The sequence below is a fragment of the Scyliorhinus torazame genome, chromosome 16 (genome assembly GCF_047496885.1).
Source record: "Scyliorhinus torazame isolate Kashiwa2021f chromosome 16, sScyTor2.1, whole genome shotgun sequence".
Taxonomy (NCBI): Eukaryota; Metazoa; Chordata; class Chondrichthyes; order Carcharhiniformes; family Scyliorhinidae; genus Scyliorhinus; species Scyliorhinus torazame.
The window spans coordinates 15,812,777-15,836,540 of NC_092722.1; the positions used below are offsets into that span (position 1 = coordinate 15,812,777).

Genomic DNA, 23,764 nt, shown 5'->3' on the forward strand with positions numbered 1-23,764 from the left:
TTGACCCTTGCCCGGGAATTTGAGGATGGTGTTTGATTAACCTCCCCAAGTATCAGATGCAGTATTCAAGTTGGGAACATGCAAATTAAGAGTGGGCCATTCGGCCCCTCCAGCCTGCTCCATCATTCAACTCTTTCCTTCCAAGAGGAAAACTCAAGCAACATGTTGCTCCTAACCACCAACCAGTGATTGAAAGTAAACCTGAGGACGTTGGGTGAGGCTTGCCGAAAAAGCCCAGCAACATTCCACAGAGGCCTTCCATTAAGAAATAGGTCATCCCTAAAGACATTTTTACCAATCTGTTTGCAACTGATCAAGCAGCTTTATAATAATCTCAGAGAAACGTTGGGATGGACAGACAAGGAGCAGAAACAACAAATAAATTACAGCGATTCATTTGGGTATGATTAAGGAAAGTGATGATTGATGTAAAATGATCGCAGAAAGGCATGGCCTGATTCTGATCAATAACAGCAGGACTATGTTCTGGCCATTTCTTTCATTGGGTTTAACTGTGATGCTGAACACAGTTAAATAGCTTCACTGTTTAGGCTATCATCAAGCGAAGTGTAGAATCTTACAGGAGGTCATTCAGTCTGTGCCAGTTATGTAAAAGGTTTATCAATTTAGTGCTACGCTCCTGCTCTTTCCCAATAATCCTGCAGATTTTTCCTTTTTTAGTATTTATTCAAATTTATTTTACTGCCTCCACAACCACAATTCCGGATCATAACAATTCACTCAAAAAATCTTCTCTTCTGTTGCCCCTGGCTCTTTTGCCAATTACCTTACATCTGTGTCCTCTGGTTACCAATCTTCCTGTCAGTGGAAATGATTTCTGCTTATTTACCCTGATCCAAACCCTTTCATAATCTGGAACAACTTCTTTTAAATCGGCCCTAACCTACTCTGTCGCTCACGGGCGGCAGGGTGGCGCAGTGGTTAGCACTGCTGCGTCACGCTGCCGAGGACCCGGGTTTGATCCCGGCTCCGGGTCCTTGTCTGCGTGGAGTTTGCACATTCTCCCCGTGTCTGCGTGGGTCTCACCCCCCCCCCCAACCCAAAGATGTGCAGGTTAGGTGGGCCACGCTAAATTGCCCCTTAAAATGAAAAAAAAACATTCTCTGTCACTCAAGGCGGGGGCGGTTCTGATAGCAATGATAGCTTGCATTTATACGAGCGCCTTTAATAAAACATCCCAGGGTGTGAGAGTTAGAGGGTACAATTTGACACTGAGCGTTGTCAAAAAATGTACGTTTTGAGGGTTAACTGTATTTGTCTGGGGGGGCAATTCAGGCTGGCACTTTTCCATTTGAAAGGCAGTATTGGAGCTTTAAATGTTCATGCGCATATTCAGTTGCTCCACTGAACCCTGAGCGATTGAAAGTGTCTCGTGCACCAGAGCACGGATCTCTGAACAATAAACAACACTGGATTAAAGGAATGACCAGAGCACAATCCTGCTGATACTAATTACAGTGAATCTGTACCTCACTGTAATCATGTTACAATCAATCACGGCTTTGCTCCAAGGTATCCCGATGAATCCACTTTAATTTACTTGTTTCTATTTTCCTTGTATTTTTGCCCCAATATTCTTCTGCGGTTAATTAATACTGCGGCCTGGTTTTATTTTTTAAAGTCAAGGAAATCTCTTCAGAAGTTATGCATTTCTTAATGTGGAGCTTTTGAGGAGTGTAGCAGGGTTTTTGCAGCATGCCTCGAGCATCCTTTAATACAAGAGCATATTAGCCACCTCCTTCTCGGTTGACTAAAAATAGATCTTCTGCCGTCTGCTTTTCATGTTCTGTTTTCATTGTGTAAGAAAGTATTCAGCTTCATGGTTTTGCAAAAAAAAAAGCACGAAAGCCATGTGATGAAAATATTTCTAAGTTGTTACACTTTTGAAATGAACAGTGCTGCTGGTGTTATCAGAGATGCTGTTCAGTATTTTAGCATTAAGGGCCTTTGTTCAATGGAGATGTTGTTATGAATGAGATAGACCGCAGTATCTGAATACTATGCTGCCTATCTTGCAGGTATTACTATTGATGAGCTGCTTTTCAGGATTTGAGTATAATGGGCCTCGCCATGTGTTAGTGTGTTTATCGATGAGATGTCCTTCAGCATTTTAACGCTGACCTCACATATTTGTGACAAATCGAAGGAGGTGCTACTTCATAATTGCAGAAGTGCTATGGTGTGGAGATGGATAGCGTAATATTTTACTGCTAAGGGGAGCTGTTTCTATTTGTCCTACCCCATTAATCCCCAAAGCTCGTAATTGGTGTAACGAGGTACATTCAGAGGTCCACTTCAGTTTAATAGCTTTCTGTGAAAAAAGTGTGGAGGTTGGTAAGTGCTTTTTCCTTTCCACTTTGAGGTCGGGAGAAGGCGCTAAATGACTGGCTTTCTCTTTTCTTCACACTTTTGCCACATGGGCCTGGAGTTTACAGTGCAGGTGAAGTCACACGGCACTCCCGAGCACGACCGGGTGGCACGGTAGCACAGTGGTTAGCTCTGTTGTTTCACAGCGCCAGGGTCCCAGGTTCGATTCCTGGCTTGGGTCACTGTCTGTGCGGAGTCTGCACGTTCTCCCCGTGTCTGCGTGGGTTTCCACACAACTTCGTTGCAGTGTTAATGTGAGCCTACTTGTGACGATAAGGAGGGGTTCCTGACGCCATCACACCACATTGCGATCTTTTGGTGGGTGGAAGTGCCCGAATATTGGTAGCCCACCGACATCAATTAAAGGGTCAATTTGGGCAATTTAAGAGGCTGTGCATGGTTAGTTTAAGAGGCCGTTGACACAGGAGCTGAACAGGCGGGTGGGGAATGCTCAATTTTCACTTTCTCAATCCAGGGCGGAGTATAAGGGCTGAGGACGGAGCAAAGAGTGTGCAGTTAGGAGTAAACAGGAGTAAACATTTTTTGTTATCGCCCTGTGAACAATAAAGCGCATATTTCCTGGAGGTAAGAAGGCTTCTGTCTGAAAGGAAACATCAGCTCAGTTGGCTGAACAGCTGGTTCGTGATGCAGAGCGAGGCCAACAGCGTGGGTTCAATTCCCGTACCGGCTGAGGTTATTCATGATAACCTTCTCAACCTTGCCCCTCGTTTGAGCTGTGGTAATTCTCCGGTTAAATCACCACCAGTCAGCTCTCCCTCAAAGGGGAAAGCAGCCTATGGTCATCTGGGATTATGACAACTTTACTGTACTTATAGGCTGCCCAGAGCATCATTGTCAGCATCTCCGCAATCCCAAAGGTTAAAAAATGGTGAATGTCGTGTCAGGTGGAGGCTCTTCCTCAGATGGAGAGGAGAAAAAGGGGGAGGAGGCCAGCCATCCAGAGACCTCTTCAGCGCTTTGTCCACAAGACCAAGTCACAAAGGACCAACGGAGGCCCCTGCTGGCCATGTACGTAGAATTAGATCCAGTTATCTGGACATGACCAAGGTACAGTGCTGAAGAAGGATCTGACTCATAAGGGAGACAGTGGGCGGGTTTTCCCCATCCCGCCGCACTCGTTTTCTGGTGCAGCATGCCCCCGCCGGCAGTGGGATCCTCTCTCCCAGCAGCCGGCCAATGGGGTTTCCCATTGTGGCCACCCCCACGCCAACAGGAAATCCTCGACGTGAGTGCACTGCTGGCGAAGCGAAGGATCCCTCCTGTCCCAGTGACTTCCATCTGTGAGATGATTGGGCCTGAGATTGCATCCGACTGAGTTGAGTTGGAGGGCGCCCAAAGCCTGTGTCGCTGCTGTGTCGCTGAACGATGCAAGAGGGCTTCCTTACTCATCCTTACAGAGCAGAGAAAGTCATTCATCCCCTTCCGACTCTGCACCCAGGCCGTGAGGATGACCGCACAGCTGTTCACTATAGCTGCCATCTCTGTCCAAACTTTCTTGCTGATGTATGGAATCCTCCTTTTGCAACTACGTGGTAGCAATATCTCCCAGTGACCACTTATTGCCTGCAGGTGGGTTTGCAAGTCATTCCCTTGGCTCGGTCCTCAGGACAACGCTACTCAAATCCTGGGACACATTGGCCCTGTCTTTTGAATCTAGATACACAGAATTGGAGCAAACTCCCAAAGCACCTCACCATGACCTTCGCTGCGTCCTTCCTGGTGGCCTTTTAATCCCCATCCCCAGCCACAGCTGACTTCATGGAGGTGCCTGGCCTGTTCTGGCCCCCGGCAACACTGGCCCCTCAACAAACAAGCTTCAAGCTGGCTGGCTGTTAATTGCCAGCTGGCACACGATTGTGGTGGCTCCCGATCCCTGGCAGGAGCAGAGTGAATATCCGCGATCACGTCCATGCAAGCTGACTGAAAAATTCTGGCCATGGATGTGTGTCACTTAGAGTGAGGTGCAGAGTAGATAAAAGACTACATCAACAAAAAGAGAGATGGATGGATGCATGGTCACTAGTAAGTGTGCATCTAGTTGCATTTCATTACTATCAAGAGGGTATTGTGAATGCATTCTGAAATGAGTTTGTCTAACCGACACCCACACAGGGGCGTTTGCAATATTCTTGATGGTACGTGGGTTCCTCATGAATGGTGATTGGCCTCTGTTCTTCCCATGTCAATCCTGTTATTCCATCCTGCCCGGCCTCCATTGATAGGTTAGGAAGCCATAGCTGACATGGAAAATCAACTTTTCCTTGGGGCTGTGATTAACATAAAAATCCAGTGCTCTTTATTCCATGGGGTTAGGTGGAGTTGAGGCCACAATCAGATCAGCTATGATCTTATTGAATGACAGGGCAGTTCGAGGGGCTGTATGGCTTACACCTGCTCGAGGGGCAGAATGGCCTACACCTGCTCCTAATTCACATGTTCCAAATGTAAAGACTGTATCTGCACTCGGGGAGGTAAATCAAACACCTCCCACACATTCCTGGATAGTGGGCAAGAAAAAGCTCATCATGGCGTTAGGTGACCTCTCTCTTGACTCTGACTATCGCATTGTTTCTTGTCTCTATATCTTAGCCATGCTACTATATATATTGCTGCTCCAATTCTTCCCCTCCCCTCCCCTCCCAAGGCTACAAACTATTCAGTCAAGATTACAGCTGTCAGGAAAGATTGAACAAGTTGAGACTTTTCTTTGGAAAAGGGAGGACTTCAAGGTGGCCTGAATTTAAAAAAAAATTATGAGCAGAAAATGTTTCCATTTGTGGGAGAATCCAAAACTAAGGGCAGTGAATACAGGAAAGTAGGAGCACTTTCTTCTGTCTGCGAGTGGTTTGAACGATGCGCTCACTACTGCAGGAAGTGGTTGAAGCAAATAGCTTAGATGCTTTTAAAAGGAAACAAGGCAAGTGTATGAGAGAAGGAATAGGAAGGAATTGTGAAAGGCTGCGGTAAGGAAACCGATTGTGTGTGAGGAGAAACAGAATTCCACAGGTTCACCACCCTCGGAATGAAGATCTTTCTCCTCATCTCTCCTAAATGACCTACCCTGTATCCTGAGACTGTGACCCCTTGTTCTAGACCCCCAACCAGTGGAAACAACATCCCTGCGCCCAGGTCCGGCCCTGTCAGACTTTTATAAGTTTCAATGAGACCCTCTCTCACTCTTCTAAACTCCAGTGAATACAGGTCCAGTCGACCCAATCTCTCCTCATTCGATAATCCAACCACCCCAGGAATCTGTCTCCTTTTAAAATTCTTCCTATTCATTTAGCCTTTAATTTCCTCTTGGTCGCATTATCTAGGCTGACACTCCAGAACACCACTGGGGGAGTGGTGGTGATGAGGCAATAAACCGAAGTTTGAAGTTGGGAGGTAAAAGCACAGCCTTGAAGAGGAAAAGGGAGTTCTCACCTGTGTCCAGGCCAAATATTTATCCCTCAGCGAACATCACTGAAACAGGATCTGGTCATTATCACATTTCTATGTGTAAGTTGGCTATTCTGTTTCTCACCGTACAACAGTAACTATACTCCATAAAGGACTTAATTGGCTGTAAACGCACGTCCTGAGGTTATGAAAGGTGCTGTATAAGCCTCTACCCTCAAAGCCTATAGCATTTATGATCCAAGCTTGGATTCCCCTTATCGCTATTGGCCAATCCACAAGAATGTGCAAACCTTTAAGCGGGATTAAAAACGGAACAAAGTCGCCCACAAGAATTAGCAGATGATGAAAATAGAATTTTCCAAATTCTGGACCCTTTGACCTTCTAAAGAAAAATTAAAGGCAGAATCTCCAAAAAATCCAATTGAAAAAGATAATTTGTTATATGTGCCATGATTAATTTAGAAAACCTAAATGGTATATTTTTGACAAGCAGGAGATGTAGCTGTTGAAGAGTGCATGAAGTGTAGATCGAGATATTTTGGTGGGGAGGACTTGGCGATGAACAGTTGGAAGTGGGTCTGGTGGCTTGAGGGGGTTTACTAATGTGGGTGGTCAAGAGAAACTCACGGCTGATTGGGTGGGGCTGTTTGTGAGTTCTGCCTCTGTGAGGTTGTCCACATTCAGTTGAAAAAGATGGACTGCTTGTTAAAAGCACTATGAAATCTAATGCCAAAAAGACAATAATGAACCCAGGAGAGTTTGCACACTTCCTGGGAATGGAAACCAGCAACAAAAATAACAATTTAAAAAAGGCGGTGATCACCCCCGCCCCCCCCCCCCCCCCCCCCCCCTCACTAAAAACCTGGGATTTGGGTCCGACGGCCATCGTTCTCCTTCCTGCCTCTCCTCTCTGTCCAAGCAGCGCCCACTATCGAGCTGCTGTCCAAACAGATTGATCGAGGGTGGGATGTCCTCTCTCTGAGAGGTGGAAGTCTCACTCTTGCCTTTGTTAGTTTGTCTTGCGCATGCAGAAGGTTTTTTCCAACATGTTGGCTGCTGAATGAATTCCCCTCCTGCCCCAAACCCTTGTAAAATCCAGTCCAAGATAGGTGCTAGGGCTAGAGTGGTGGCTTTCGACAATCTGTATATATCTAAAATGGCCCCTGGACACTAATGGATTAAAATTGCTCAAACCCATTATGATCAAGGCCCACTCTCCTCCAATTCAGCCAAGTCAAAAAATTTTTTTTAAAAATTCTCCTCCTTTTTCACGTTTTCTCCCACATTTACATCCATCAACAATAAACAATAATCAGCAGGATATGTCAGTCCCCATAATAACAATGATCCCATCCGCCCACCAACTCCCAAACCTCAACCCGCATGTTTACATAAACAAATGGCAAATGTAAAACTCCTCATCCCAACCTCTGTTCCTTCCCCCCCAACTTTCCACCCCGGCTAGACCACTTGGACCCTGTTCTGCCAGGCTCCGATGGCCACAGCCCCTCCCCCACCTCACTCCCATTCACTGGCCGGCTTAAACCGGCCAGCGTGGAGGCCCCCGCCTGGGTCCCTTTCCCACTTGCCCAGCCCTAGGAAAGCCCAAAGATCCCCTTTTAGCACACAAACCCCGCATATCCACCTACACCCCAAAGAACTCTCATTTCGAGTGAAAGTCCCGCCCCTTCCCTTGTCCAAGTATATACCACATTGGCTCCTTTAATCTCTACACCCGCGCGCAGTGATACAAAAAAGAAGAAAATACAGTCACGAGGTTACATCGGCACATGGCCATTCCTCAATTTGTCAGTTCTGCCACAGTCCTTCTGCTTTCGCAAACTCCTCTGCTGCTTCTGCCGTTCCAAAATAAAAGTCCCTGAGCTTGTAAGTCACCCTCAGCTTCGCTGGATATACAATGCCGCACCGCACCTTGCTAATGTACAGTGCCCTCTTCACCCGGTTGAAGGCAGCCCGCCTCCTTGCCAGCTCCACCGTAAAGTCCTGGTATACACGTATACCAGCTCCAGCCCACTGCATCACCCGCTTCTGCTTGGCCCAGCTCAGGACCTTCTCCTTCACCCTGTACCTACGGAAGCACAGAGTCACTGCCCTTGGCGGCTCACTCGCCTTCGGTATAGGCCTCCACGACCAATGAGCCCGATCCAGTTCATATCTGGAGGGATCCTCCCCCTCCCCCAATAATTTTGCCAGCATCGCGGCAAATTACTCAGTCGGCTTCGGTCCTTCAACTCCTTCGGGCAGCCCCACAATCCTCAAATTCTGTTGCCTGGATCTGTTTTCCAGGTCTTCCATTTTTCCTCGCAGATCCTTGTTAGTATCCATCACCTTCCACATCTCTTTCCCCATTGAGGCAAGTTGATCACCGTGCTGCAATAACGTCTCCTCCACTTCCTTCAGCACCTCCCCTTGCTCTCGCACCTCCGCCACTGCGCTTGCACCTCCGTCCTCACCGGGGAAACCGCCTCCTCCACCAGCACACTCTCAACCTCCCTCATCTCCTTCCTCACCGTCTCCATGCATTTCACAATCTGCGCCAACTGCTTTTCAAATTCCGCAGCCATCACCTTAGTTATTTCTTCAGCCGTAAGCAGTGCGGCCTTCCCTGGTGCTCCAGCCTCCATTTTTCCTGGTGACCCCGCGGTGACCTTTCCACTCCCCGACGGACCTCCAGCTGTTTTTTTTCCGGCCGTTTTCTTGCTCACCCTCGACATTTTTCTTTGTTCCTTTTTTCCTCCTGTGTCTCCACTGTGCCTCCTCCGTGCCTTCTCCCTTCTTCTGCCACCTCCGCGGACCCTGGGACCGGGCTTAAAGCCCCGAAAATGCTGTTGCCGACCGGGAGCCCTCCATTGTGCGGCCGCCTCCCGCCCGCCGTCACCGGAAGTCGTCATTAACATTCTTGATGTGTATTGTACAACCAGTTGGCGAAAACAAAAAGGATTGTGTTTTATGGTGATTTACCTATTTCTGTCTTGTGCAGAAGGCCTGATTTAAACAGCGTCACAGTCATGTGATCCTGAACAACTGGTGACTAGCTGGTGAAAAAGTACGTCATGTTTAAGACTTGGATGATGACTGCTTTTGTGGTTCTCACGAAGTGTGAGGCAGGCCATGGGGAATGCTTGCAGACTTTCCAATGTGTGCTGGCAATGGCCTTTGGCTCCCCCTGGGAAGTGCATGTTGTTAAATGTGGTTTACATTCTTGGGTCATTAAGGCAACGGGTTCAAAAACCACCACTTTATCCAAAGTAATAGATGGGAGTCCCAGAGCCCATTTTATGTTGATACGGAGCAAATGGTGAGTAACCTGGAATTGAGCTGCAGAACAACCTTGATCCCATTTGAATGGTGCAGTATCCATGAGGGGATGAATGGCCCTCTCCTTTTTGCCTTTGTTTCTGGAGAGGCAGCCAGCAGGAGGCATGTCGGAGGCAACAGCTGATGACTCGTACTCTTTTTTTTTTGAGACTGGCATCTCCTTCTAGCAGAGATTTGGCAACTGGTCAGAATGAAACATTTGAGCCTGTACCCACTCAGATACACCATCTGCTAGTATGTTAAAACTCTGTGCCAATGTCCCACCAAGTGTACAGGCAGCCATAAAGCAGAAACAGGTTATTTTAAAAATATCAACCAATGGAGTGAATATGATGCTCCTTTATGACTGAATCTTTACTCCATCTGGTGATCTTAACTGGAGATAGTGGGTAGCTATTCGTATCTTCAATATGCATGTCTCTTAAATATTTTAACATATGCTGAAAGCATGTGTGTGTATTTAGTGCATTATCACATCTTCTGAATATTCCAAAGTGCTTTATAATTCCTTTTGAAGTTGAACCATTTGGTGCTGCTTGGGCGACACGGCTAAATTTGCTGATGGTACAAAGGTGAATAGGGAAGCAAGTTGTGAGGACGATACAAAGAGATACAGATAGAGTTAGAGTGCTCAAGAAATTGACAGATGGAAGGGGTGGCATGTGGCACAGTGGTTAGCACTGGGACTGCGGCGCTGAGGACCCGGGTTCGAATCCCGGCCCTGGGTCACTGTCCGCGTGGAGTTTGCACATTCTCCCCGTGCCTGCGTGGGTTTCAGCCCCACAACCCAAAGATGTGCCGGTTAGGTGGATTGGCCACACTAAATTATCCCTTAATTGGGGAAAAAAAAAATTGGGTACTGTAAATTTAAAAAATAAATAAATTGACAGATGGGGTACAATGTGGAAAAATGTGAGGTTGTCCACTTTGGCAGGAAGAATTGAAAAGCGGATTATTATTTAAATGGAGAGTGACCACAGAATGCTGCAGAGGGATCCAGATGTCCATGTCTATGAATTGCTAAATGTTTGTGTGCAGGTACAGCAATTAATTAGGAAGAGCTATTTCAAGGCAGATGGAGTATAAAAATAGGATTGTCTTGCTCCAACTGTAGGACATTGGTGTGACCACACACAGGGCAGATTTCTCCCATTTTGAGACTGCCGTGATAGGGAGGGAACGTGGAATGTTTCCCAATTCGGAGGCTGGCAGCAAAACACACCAAATCCTCCAGGCCTGTCCTCATTAATTATGCACCCAGCTGTTTTACACCGTATTCCGTGGTGGGACAGGCCGCCGTCGTGTCCGGGTGCCGTATTGAATAGGCGGCCAACGTCACTGACCCACTGTCGAAGAAAGAAGGTGGACCTCCTGAATATGGTGGATCTCCTGGAACATTCTGAGGTTGGAAGATAGATCCCTCCAGGACACCGAATCTGGAAGGTCCACCTTCAGATACTCCCCTGACCCACTGTTGCGGTAGTCCAGGTTTCCGGGCAGCCTGAACTCCAGAGGCAGCTCGAGCCATTGTTCAGGTGAGTCCTGACATCTGAACGCCACGTTGTTCCAAACGTGTATCACGCTGGCGTTGCAGAGAATCTGACATGGGGGGGTGGGGGGGGTGTCAGGCCTTCATCTACATCCCATTGATGGGATTCGAATGAGGCTCACGCTGGCCTCTAGTGGACACCAATGGAAGATCCAGCTGTAATTTCACGCCAGCATGAAACTGATTACTGGGCCCCCCACCGTATTCTCTCCCCCCATATGCCCGCTACTGAACTCTCCAGCGGGGACTTGGGAGAATTACACCCACAAAATTACAGAATTGATCGAGTGCAGAACGAGGCCCATCATGTCTGCACTGGCTTTCTGCGCTGGCATTTCACCTAGTGCCACTTCTCTGCTGTCTCCCTGGAACCCTGCATGTTGCTTTGTTTCAATAATCATCTACATCCCTCTTGAATTCTTTGATTGAACTTGCCTCCACCACAATCTCGGGCAGTGCAATCCACACCCCAACCACTCACTGTGTGCACATGCTTTCCCTCCTGTTGCTTTTGCTTCTTTTACCAATTACCGTAAATCTGTGCCCCCTGGTGCTTGACCCTTCTGCCAATGGGAGTAGTTGCTCCGAAGTACCATGTCCAGGCCCCTCTGGACTTTTGAATACTTATATCAAATTTCCTCAGCCTTCTTTCTTCTGGGGGAGAATATCCCAGCTTTATCAATCTATCTTCATAACAGCAGGGGTTGTTTAGCACAGGGCTAAATCGCTAGCTATGAAAGCAGACCAAGGCAGGCCAGCAGCACAGTTCAATTCCCGTAACAGCCTCCCCGAACAGGCACCGGAATGTGGCGACTAGGGGCTTTTCACAGTAACTTCATTGAAGCCTAACTTGTGACAATAAGCAATTTTCATTTCATTCATTTCATAACTGAAGTTTCTCATCCCCGGAATCATTCTCGTAAACCTCTTCTGTCTCCAATGCATTCATGTCCTTCCTAAAATGTGGTGTCCAGAACCGTACACGGTACTCCAGTTGAGATTTAACCTGGAGTTTTGTGTACAGTTTTGCTCTCCTCAATTAAGGACGGGTATATTTGCATTGGAAGTAACTTGGGGAAGATTCAATGAGGAAATAAGAACGTTACAAATGGATATTGATAGGTTAGGTGAGTGGGCCAAAATGTGGCAAATGGAGTTTAACATGGATAAGTGTGATGTCTTGTATTTTGGTCGTAAAAATGGAAAGGCAACTTATTATTGGGGAGAGACTTCAGGGTGCTTAGTTGCAGCGGGATCCTCATTCATGAGTCATACTAGAAAACTAGGATGCAGGCACAGTAGATAATAAATGAAGCGAATTGGATGTTGACATTTATAGCTAAGGGAATAGCGTATAAAGGTAAGGAAGTGTTGTTGCAACTATACAAGGTATTGGTGAGACCACACTTGAAGTATTGTGAGCAGTTTTGGTCCCCTTATTTGAGGAACAATGTAGTGGCATTGGAGGCAGTTCAAAGGTTGATTCCAGAGGTGAGGGTTTTGTTGTATGAAGAGAGATTGAACCATTTACTTCTATACTCTAGAGTTTAGAAGAATGAGGGAAGATCACATTTAAAAAATATATAAATTTAGAGTACCCAATTCATTTTTTCCAATTAAGGGGCAATTTAGCGTGGCCAATCCACCTACCCTGCACATCCTTGGGTTGTGGGGGTGAAACCCACGCAGACACTGGGAGAATGTGCAAACTCCCCAAGGACAGTGACCCAGAGATGGTATTGAACCCGGGTCCTCAGCGCCGCACTCAGAGTGCTAACCACTGCACCACATGCCACCCAGGAAAGATCAAATTGAGGTACACCAGATGATAAAAGGTATGGAACAGTGGAGGTTGGGTCATTGAATAAATTCACGGATGAGGTGGGGATATCTTTGATTGACAAGGGAGTTGTGGGTTATGGGGGACAGGTGGGAAAATGAAGTTAAGGCCACAATCAGATCATGTATTATCTTATTGAATCATGGGGTAAACGCAATGGGCTGAATGGCTACTCCTCCTATTTCTTGTGATCTTGTGCTTCGACAAAATAGCGACTACCTTTCACACAGCTAGCTCCTACAAGCAGATATCAATGGCCAGATGACAGGGTTGGATATTTGTCCTGGGATGTAACACAAAATGGGCTATAACCAATTGTCCACCCACTGTACAGTTATGTTCCATTCCATGAACTACAATGGGACGGAATATTGGGCAGCATGCAAAACAGGTGGACCGAGTGAGAAGACACCTTTCTGCCCAAATATGTTGGAAGACCAGGAGATCATCCAACTTCTTTTTGCACAAGGAGAGGCCAAAAGTGTAGGAGAAGCGCCTTATGAAGTGACTTATGAATCGTATCCTAGGATCTTTAACACTCACGGCAGTTTAGTGTCTCTTTCGAAAGGCAGCCTGTGTAACAAGGCAATGCTCCCTCATTGCTGCCCCAAAGTGTCGACTGAGGTTATAGGCTGCAATCTATAGAGGGGCTTGTGTTCCCAACTTTGTAATTTGGAGCCAATAGTGTCACCAACTCAGTCAAACTGGCCTTAAAGGCAAAAGTAGGTTTTGAACATTTGTTGTCGGTTTAATGCATGGTACAAAAATAATTTAATGGTCGGCAATGAGTTACATTAAAATGTTCACTCGTGAATTCAGGAGCAGTGCTTATTGTATTTTTGTACATGTACCATAGAAACACCACAGGATCCGTACAGTGCAAAAGGAGGCCATTCGGCCCATTGAGTCTGCACCGACCCTCCGAGAGAGCACCCTTCCTAGGCCCACTCCCCCGCCCTATCCCTATAACCCCACCTAATCTGCACATCTTTGGACCGTGAGAGGAAATGGAGCACCCGGAGGAAACCCACGCAGCCACAGGGAGAAAGTGCAAACTCCACACAGACAGTAACCCAAGGCCTGATTCGAACCCGGGTCCCTGGCGCTCTGAGGCAGCAGTGCTAACCACAGTTTGTGCATGTCATGTTTCCCTTTCTTTCTTCCTCCTATTTCTGGGTCTGATCCCCTGAAAGTGGGAAGCTCTCCAGTAAACCCAGCTCAGGGATTGGAAAGGATCACTGCCACATTCGACCCTGGCCTCTCCTGATGTCCCCAACCATCACTGCCCCGCAGGAGTCAGGACGGGGGAAGCGGGAGACCAGCAACAAATTCCTTGTCGAATGGTCTTTTTTTTAAAAACAACATCATATCAGCAAACCTGCAAGGCATCAATACAGAAGCAAAATTCTGCAGATGTTGGGAGATCTGAAATAAAAGGGAGAATGCTTGAAACATTCAGCAGGTCAAGGTGGCATTTGTGGCGAGAGAAACAGAGTTAATGTTTCAGGTCGATGACCTTTCATCGGAATGATCTCTATCTGTTTCTCTCTCCACAGATGCTGGCTGCCCTGCTGACTATTTCCAGCAACTTCTGTTCTCAAAGTGTCAAGTCAGCTTTATGCAGCAAAGTCCTCCCTAGCTGTTAGCTTTCTGAAATAACTTTCAAATTAACTTTGGTAGAAGGAGCGGTGAATGAACAGCCACAGCAAAGATACTTAATCCAACATAAAGTGATCCACGTATAAAATTACTCCTGGCTTCTTCAATTTGCACCTGTGGCCCCTGTATAACTGCCCCATCAGAAACTGCACCTCCTCGGAGAATAAGAATGTTCTGTCTGGAATGTTTTCTGTCACTACACTGATATTTTATACAGATCTCTGAGAGTGGGAAATTGGGAGCTGGTGAGAGAAGTATTTACTGCTCAGTGTTGTTCCTTGCCTTCACTGAGGGTGCTAATATTGTATTTTAACAGTTTTCTATAAGCAACCTACTGGCTATTAATCAAATTGAGTATCTGTTGTTTCGGCTTCCAAAATAATTATTTGTTCAAGGGATATGGGCATCGCTCGTAAACCCAGCATTTAGTGCCCATTCCTAATTGCCCTTGGGAAGGCAGTGGGTGCCGATGCCTTGAACCACTGCAGTCCATGTGGTGTTAGGAAGAGAGTTCGGACTTCTTGACCCAGTGACACTGAAGGAACAGCGATTCTATTTCCAAGTCAGAGTGGTGTGTGTCATGAAGGTGGTGACGTTCCCTCTTGCTTTTTTAGGTGGGAGAAGTCGTATGTTTAGGAGGTGTTAGCATATCTTCCAAATTTCAATTGCAAATTATGTCCGATGGTTTTCAGTGTCAGGTTCTGTCCAAATAACCTTCTGGGAAGCATCTTGTTTTACAATGTTAAAGACGCTATATAAATGCAAGTTGTTGTTGTTGAGGGGCCCACATTTGAAATGTCAACAGAGCTCTTCTCTTTACAGTTGCTGAAACACTCGCGATGTGTTCTTCTCGTGTTTTCTAATTCAACTTCGGATTTCCAGCATTTGCAATTTTCTTTGCGCATTTGCTAGAGTTTGAGTTTCTATTCCCCCAACACATTTACTCGTGTTTGAACCCGGTTGAGACTTTATGTAATCAAATGGAGTCCTTACAACTTCATTCTCTGTCTAGGTATAAGTTTGTGCACTGCCACTTCTACACTTGGTCTTGAAATATAATAAATCACCTAATAAAGAATACATGCAACAACTGGTTATGGCCAACAAAATACAACAATAACCAGGCAAATGCATGCAGGCTAAACTATCATATTAGATTTATTTGCAATTGATATAACATACAGAAGCAGAAATGATAGAAAACCTCACTGTATCAACTAGATCAGTTCATAAGGACATAACAGCGATTTTCAGTTGGGCGCATCCAACAATCTATTGGCAACCAAAGGATTTGTTGAATAGAATAACGGACAGTGGTTAGCAGTGCTGCCTCACAGCGCCAGGGACCTAGGCTCGATTCCGGCCTTGGGTGACCGCCTGCGTGGAGTTTCACGTTCTCCTTGACTCTGCGTGGGTTTCCTCCGGGTGCTCCGGTTTCCTCTCTCGGTCACAAGCTTTGCAGGTTAGGTGGATTGGCCATGTAACATTGCCCCTTAGTATCGAAAGATATGCAGGTTAGGTGGGGTGACGGGGTAGGGTGCTCTTTGGAGGGTCGGAGCAGACTGGATGGGCTGAATAACCTCCTTCTGCACCGTAGGGATTCTAAAGGGTCTATGCAGAGCCACAATGACATGGCTCCATTTTGCGCATGGAAATTCTGGCTCTGATTTCAGAATCTTGCAGCCAGGAATGTGTTTTGAACTGTCAGCCTTCTTTCGTGTGAAGCCATTCCTCTCAAAGTAAACAGAGCTGTTTGCAGTCTTTGCACATTGGTAGGTGAGATGGTACTGCTTTGAAACTATAGCATCTTTTGAATAGGACCCCAGACTGAGTTTCTCACTTGATCAAAGAAATCGCAATTCCATCTGTCAAACTGCATACATTAGCATTTTAACCGAGCTGTTCCAACAACCAGAGTTAGGTAACAAATTCCCACTGAGTCTGGGGCTGAAAACTACCATGAAAAGGAGAGGGTAAGGGCAGCACGGTGGCGCAGTGGTTAGCACTGGTGCCTATGGGTCACTGTCCGTGTGGAGTTTGCACATTCTCCCCGTGTCTGCGTGGGTCTCACCCCCACACCCCAAAGATGTGCAGATTAGGTGGATTGGACACGCTAAATTGTTCCTTAATTAGAAAAAAATATTTTGGTACTCTAAATTTTTTTTAAAAAATTAATTAAAAAATAAATAGAAAAGGAGAGGGTAGGACAGACAGAGGAAAGGATAGGCTGAGGCAGACAGACAGGAAAGCAAAGACCAAAGTCGGCAGACAGACAGACACTGGAAAGGACACACCAAGATAAACGGACGGACACAGGAATGGAGACAGGAGACGGACACAGGAAAGTACAGTCCTAGACAGGAGCTGAACACAGGAAAGGACAGACCGTGACAGACCGACACAGGAAAGGACAGGCCGACACAGACGGACACAGGAAAGGACAGGCCGAGACAGACGGACACAGGAAAGGACAGGCCGAGACAAACGGACACAGGAAAGGACAGGCCGAGACAGACGGACACAGGAAAGGACAGGCCGAGACAGACAGACATAGGAAAGGACAGACTGAGACAGGCGGACATAGGAAAGGCTAGACCGAGACCGACGGACACAGGAAACAACAGACCGTGGCTGACGGATGACACAGGAAAGGACAGACGGACACAAGAAAGGACAGACTGAGACAGGCGGACGGACAAGGAATGGACAGACCGGGACAGGCGGACGGGCAGGGTAAGGACAGACCGAGACAGATGGACAAGGAAAGGACAGACCGAGGCTGACCGATGACACAGGAAAGGGCAGACGGACACAGGAAAGGACAGACCGAGACTGACGGACAAAGGAAAGGATAGACCGAGACCGACGGACACAGGAGACAACAGACCGTGGCTGACGGATGACACAGGAAAGGATAGACCGAGACAGACGGACACAGGAAAGGACAGACCGAGACAGACGGACACAGGAAAGGACAGACCGAGACAGACGGACACAGGAAAGGACAGACCGAGACAGACGGACACAGGAAAGGACAGACCGAGACAGACGGACACAGGAAAGGACAGACCGAGACAGACGGACACAGGAAAGGACAGACCGAGACAGACGGACACAGGAAAGGACAGACCGAGACAGACGGACACAGGAAAGGACAGACCGAGACAGACGGACACAGGAAAGGACAGACCGAGACAGACGGACACAGGAAAGGACAGACCGAGGCAGACAGACGGACACAGGAAAGGACAGACCGAGGCAGACAGACGGACACAGGAAAGGACAGACTGAGACAGGCAAACGGACAAGGAATGGACAAACCGGGAGAGGCGGACGGACAAGGAAAGGACAGACCGAGACAGGTGGACAAGGTAAGGACAGACAGAGGCTGACGGACGACACAGGAAAGGACAGGCGGACACAGGAAAGGACAGACCGAGACTGACAGATACAGAAAAGGACAGACCGAGACAGACGGACACAGGAAAGGACAGACCGAGACAGACGGACACAGGAAAGGACAGACCGAGACAGACGGACACAGGAAAGGACAGACCGAGACAGACAGACAGACACAGGAAAGGACAGACCGAGACAGACGGACACAGGAAAGGTCAGACCGAGACAGACGGACACGGGAAAGGACAGACCGAGACAGACAGACGGACACAGGAAAGGACAGACCGAGACAGACGGACACAGGAAAGGTCAGACCGAGACAGACGGACACGGGAAAGGACAGACCGAGACAGACGGACACAGGAAAGGACAGACCGAGACAGACAGACGGACACAGGAAAGGACAGACCGAGACAGACGGACACGGGAAAGGACAGACCGAGACAGACGGACACAGGAAAGGACAGACCGAGACTGACAGATACAGAAAAGGACAGACCGAGACCGACGAACAAAGGAAACGACAGACCGAGGCTGATGGATGACACAGGAAAGGACAGACCGAGACAGGACAGACTGAGACAGGCAGACGGACAAGGAAAGGACAGATCGAGACAGACGGACACCAGGAGAGGACTGACCGAGGCAGGTGGCCAACACAGGAAAGTACAGACTCAGACAGACAGACAGACGGACGCCGGAAAGGACAAACCAATTCAGACGGACGGACAGAGCCATGTTGCTCCTCTTGATTTTCTTTCTCAATGCCATTTTCACTGCAGTTCAGAATAAATATCACCATCACTGGGCCTCCATTCGGAAGATGATGTACTGAGAATTCCTGCTGGGCAGGTGGGTAGGTACGGGGGGTCATTCTGTCTGCCACATAGAACGTCTGATGTGAAGGATCAGTGTTGGTGAGATAGCATTGGATTGGATTGGATTGGATTTGTTTATTGTCACGTGTACCGAGGTACAGTGAAAAGTATTTTTCTGCGAGCAGCTCAACAGATCATTAAGTACATGGAAAGAAAAGTGAATAAAAGAAAATACATAATAGGGCAACACAAAGTATACAATGTAACTACACAAGCACTGGCATCGGGTGAAGCAGACAGGGTGTAGTGTTAATATACAGGGTGCAGTGTTAATATACAGGGTGTAGTGTTAATATACAGGGTGTAGTGTTAATATACAGGGTGTAGTGTTAATATACAGGGTGTAGTGTTAATATACAGGGTGTAGTGTTAATATACAGGGTGTAGTGTTAATATACAGGGTGTAGTGTTAATATACAGGGTGTAGTGTTAATATACAGAGTGTAGTGTTAATCAGGTCAGTGGATCATCATCAGCCTCTGGATTTCCCACTGCTCTGTTCTCCTTTATCCTGAGTAATCCGGACACTTGGAAGATACCAGTGTCCAAGTCAGGGGGGCAGCGAAAGTGCGCCCCCAGGATCCAGCAAAATCCAAGGCGATTACAGGCTGCTGCATTGGAAGGGCAGCACGGTAGCATTGTGGCTAGCACAATTGCTTCACAGCTCCAGGGTCCCAGGTTCGATTCCCGGCTTGGGTCACTGTCTGTGCGGAGCCTGCACATCCTCCCCGTGTGTGCGTGGGTTTCCTCCGGGTTCCTCCCACAGCCCAAAGATGGGCAGGTTAGGTGGATTGGCCATGCTAAATTGCCCTTAGTGTCCAAAATTGCCCTTCGTGTTGGGTGGGGTTAGTGGGTTATGGGGATAGGGTGGAGGTGTGGACCTTGGGTAGGGTACTCTTTCCGAGAGCCGGTGCAGACTCGATGGGCCGAATGGCCTCCTTCTGCACTGTAAATTCTATGATCTATAATAGGGCCCTTTTTATAAAGGATGCTGGTTTTCAGAGATTTGAAGCCAGTCTGTGGATTGACCACCCACCAGTGATCATTTAATTGACTCTTTGTCAATGTGCTGGTGTAAGTTCTGTTGTTACAGAATCGTATGACCATGGTCTTGCGGCATGACTGGTTATAACGGGCGGGGGGGCGGGGGGGGGGAGAATGCAGCGCCACCTCTGGAGGAAATAAGAACAGCAGGTCGCCTGATATTGTTTTAAGATGCTGTAGTGTCATTCTGTGGAGCCAGTAAGAATAGCAAGTATTGTTGTTACAGTGTTACAAACGGAAAGGTAATGGGCACCATTTTCACATCACGCCCTTGCTGGGTGCGATCCAGATTAGTCTAATTTATTCCCCAGCTCCCGGGAGTCACCAGCAACACTGACGAGATCTCATCTGGGTGCCAATTAGAACTGGTCTCTAGTTGGAGACCAGGTGTGATGGCCACTCCGGGGTTCTTGGAGGCCATTTGAGCCTCCCCCCCCCCCCCGGAGTGGTTGAGGATAGGACAGGCCAGTATCCTGGCACTCCCCCAGGCACTCTGGCAGTGCCAGGAGGCAGTGCCAGGATACCTGGTTGGTACTGCCATGGGTCAGTGTCTGAGTGGAGCCATGCCCATGAAAAGGGGTGGGGGTATGAAGGGTGGGGGGGGGGGTGCGAAGGGGGTAATGAAGGGTGGAGGGAGAGGGGGGTATGAAGGGGCTTCATAAAGGTTTGGGGGGTGAGCAGTGTTTCTTGAAAGAGGGGGTGGCTCACTTGGGGGTGGAAATGGAAAATGCCCATGTCTGCAGGGGCGAGGCATTGTCTGTGGGTGGGTGGTGTGGGGACCCTCAAGCTCACTTCGAGATCGGGGCACCCTTTCAAAAGGGCGCCCCGAGCTCTGAGGAGCCGGCCTCGCCAGTGAGTTCACCTCTGTCGTAATGAAAACATTTCGAAGTGTGACTAGATCAGGGAGAAACTCTCCGAGGCCCCAAAAAATGACTAAGTGTGGGTGAATCCAGGCCTGGATCCTGCCAAAACACCCTGCCAAACTTGCCCAAAATGACACTTTGGCAGTTTTTGGGTGAATCACGCCCATGGAATCATAGAATCCCTACAGTGCAGAAGGAGGCCATTCGGCCCATCGAGTCATCACTGAACTCTGAAAGTCCCACTCCCTCACCCTATCCCTGTGGACACTAAGGGGCAACCGATCATGGCCAATCCACCTAACCGGCACGTCTTTGGGCTGTGGAAGGAAACCAGAGCACCCGGAGGAAAGCCACGCAGATGCAGGGAGAATGTGCAGACAGTCATCCAAGGCCGGAATTGAACCCGGGTCCCTGGCACTGTGAGCCAGCAGTGCTAACCGCTGTGCCGCCGTGCCGCATTCACTATTGTAATGTAACAAACACGGTGGCGGCCACTTTGTGTAACACAAACTCCCACAGCTGTGACAATGACCAAAAATCCTGTTGGTTGAGAAACAAATATTGGCCAGGAGAAGGTATCTATGGAAGCATGGAAATGTCCCGGTTTATCATCCGGAGAGTAGGAAATGAGGATCGAGGGACTAGAAAACTGGAGAGGAGTCGAGGCTTGGGAATGAGATTCCGGGAGAGGGCGGCACCAATGCAGGCCCCAGAATTTGCTGAAGGTGGGGGCCCAGGTCAGGAGCAGTGTACGCTCCGCAGAATGAACTCCGATACTCCCCAACACAGCAACTAACATGTCGGGGGAATTCTGCACTTTCAACCCAAAAAAGAGAGTTCAATTTCTTTTCTTCTTTCTGAGGATGTGCATGTGAAAACCAATCTACTTGTATTAAATAATTGCTTCTCTGAGTAATTACTGTTTGAGGACCTATTTGACACAGGGTAGTACTGTGTTCTGTTTCATTGATTTCTAACTAACAACGTTAACATTACTAGAATTAGGATAATGTAATTAATCCAAAGTATTTTGTTCGATGAGGTTAGCGCTGTCTTGTTCTTTGTTATTTGTACTGACTGGATGAATCTCCCCATCATGCGCTGTGCTCTAAGACGTGAAAGGTTGGCTGACTGCAGGGTCCTCGGGCTTAACTGATTGAACTAATGGGTGACTCACAAACCGTTCATTGAAATCCGTAATCCCAACCAATGTCTTTGCTCGAGGCCTTGAGGAATGCTGCAGCGCATGGCATCAGAGGCTGGTGGAACATTGTGACTTCTCGACAAAGTGAGTCTCTGATCTTGGTCGTGCTGATGAGGGCAGTTACTGGATTTTGAAAAGGCAGACAATTGCCCGCAGGAATGAATTAAACTAAAAAGCCAATATCCCTACTCAATCAATGTACTTTAATGGACGGCTTGTCACTTGCAGGAGTGCCTCCGCCTCTGAGTAATATTCCGTTTTTACCCTCTAGCAAACAAAAGCAAAGGAAGAGGCAAATTCCTGCTCTGTTACCACCCCCATGTATGTTGATGCCAACTCTAATTTGATGTATTCCAAAGGTTTTATCACATGACCTCTCAGGCTTCTGCTATTGGTTACTCTGAAGCCCATCAGGCCAGCATACTGCTTTCCAATTGGACAGTGAACAGACTCTCTGTCACCCGATTGGATGATTTGTGTTTGTCAATGGTCCAGTTTTACTAATTCCAGCAGTTATATGGTGAATGAACAAGACCATTTTAAAGAAAATTCATGACTGCCTGGATAATGTCGCTCACAGCAGGGCAGGTGATTAATCTTTAAATTGCTGGAGACTGGAGGGGGTCCCTGGAGAGCTGGCAACCCAGTCTGCGTAAGGAAATCAAAAAGTGCACCAAATGTCTTAGGGGGCTGCAAGTAAAGAGGAGGAGGTCCCTGGAACCCATTATAAGTACCACTGTGTTGGAGATAGACATGATGCAAAATTAATCAATTGAACCTTTTCAGGATTTTGAGCCTTTTGCTTCTTGGGGGCTGGTGGTGGTTTTTGCTCTATTTCATGTGTGGAGCAAGAAAAAAAGCTACGCTTCCATAAGCTCCTTAGAGTATCAAGAGGAACGATTGCAAAGCACCTCATGTGAGATGAAATACTTCGATGCTTAGTGATTGTTGTTAGATAGCAAAGCCATTTTACACACAGCAAGGAGCCAGAAGGAGCCAATGGGATGAGGTTTTGGTTGAGGGATGAATGTTGGCTAAGACTTTGGGAGGTCTTTGGATAATGCTCTGGGATCTTTACTATCTATGTGCGATAAATATCCCATCGAAAGGATGGCACCCTCAGGCACACTGGGGTGTCACCTAGGATTATGGGAGTGATTCCTTTATTCCTCAACCCTAGCTGGGTGTCATGTACAAGATGGAAGTTACAATATCTTAACATTAGTTCATCGGCCTGTTGAGCACACCCATCTGCCGAGAGCTCAGGTCTTGGGGACGTAGTTGAAGCCATGACTTTTGGAATTTGAACCTTTAAGAGATAAATGAGAGCTGCGTAGACACTGAATTCAGGAGACCTTTCTACTAAGAGCCTGGTCTCCCTAGTGAACTGTTATATAGGCTGCTTACTGACCTTCATTGTCTCCTGCCAAGAAGGTGTAAAAGAAAATATATATATATCATGCTGGCTGCTTTATATTTTTTAATATAATGGACAAATGCTTTACACTGACTGCAGTGACTATGACTCTCAAAAAAGGAATTTCTAGCCTTCAGAAAACCACATCAACCTCGTTATCCCTAAAGATACACAAACGCCGCCTGTGACTGCAGAAATTAAATTCCAAGGAAATGCACAAAGCCCCCTTTACATTTCTGAGGCTGAACTCTGGCCAATGGCAACGATCCATCTGCGAGGATAAAGGAGCCTGAAACCTGTGGGAAAGTTATTAATGGATGAAACATTAACCCCCTCAAGGATCCAGACCAGGAGTATACATCCTTTGCCCAAACCAAGGGGAAGAAGTGGGAGTTACGCCACATGAGCCCCCCCTCCCCAATCTGCTAGAACCTGTAATATTGCCTTGTGAAGCTAAAAGAGTTAGATCTCCATCAGCAAAACAACAGAAAAATCAGAGCTCTGTCCCGGTTTAAATTGCCTGGCCCTCATCTACACCGTTTCTACTGGATCATCTGAACTTCTGTACCAGTGCCTACTACAAGACAGATTCATCTCTATGTGGACGGTTGTGGACTTCAGCACCACTGGAAAAGGGGATTACCCCGCATCAGCTTCCATCCGGCTCACCTCGCCGAAGGAGCCCCCCATTGAACTTCTGATTCTGCAAACGTGAAACAATAATTCTTATTTTGTCTGTGATCTCTGCCCTGTATCTCTCT

The 23,764-nt window shown here is 47.5% G+C and overlaps 1 protein-coding gene across 4 annotated transcripts in view; it reads left to right on the forward strand.

The window, feature by feature from the left end:
* Positions 1 to 23,764, forward strand: part of gpr153 (G protein-coupled receptor 153) — a 103,437-nt gene that overhangs the window by 17,923 nt on the left and 61,750 nt on the right. The gene's annotated exons all lie outside the window — the stretch shown is intronic.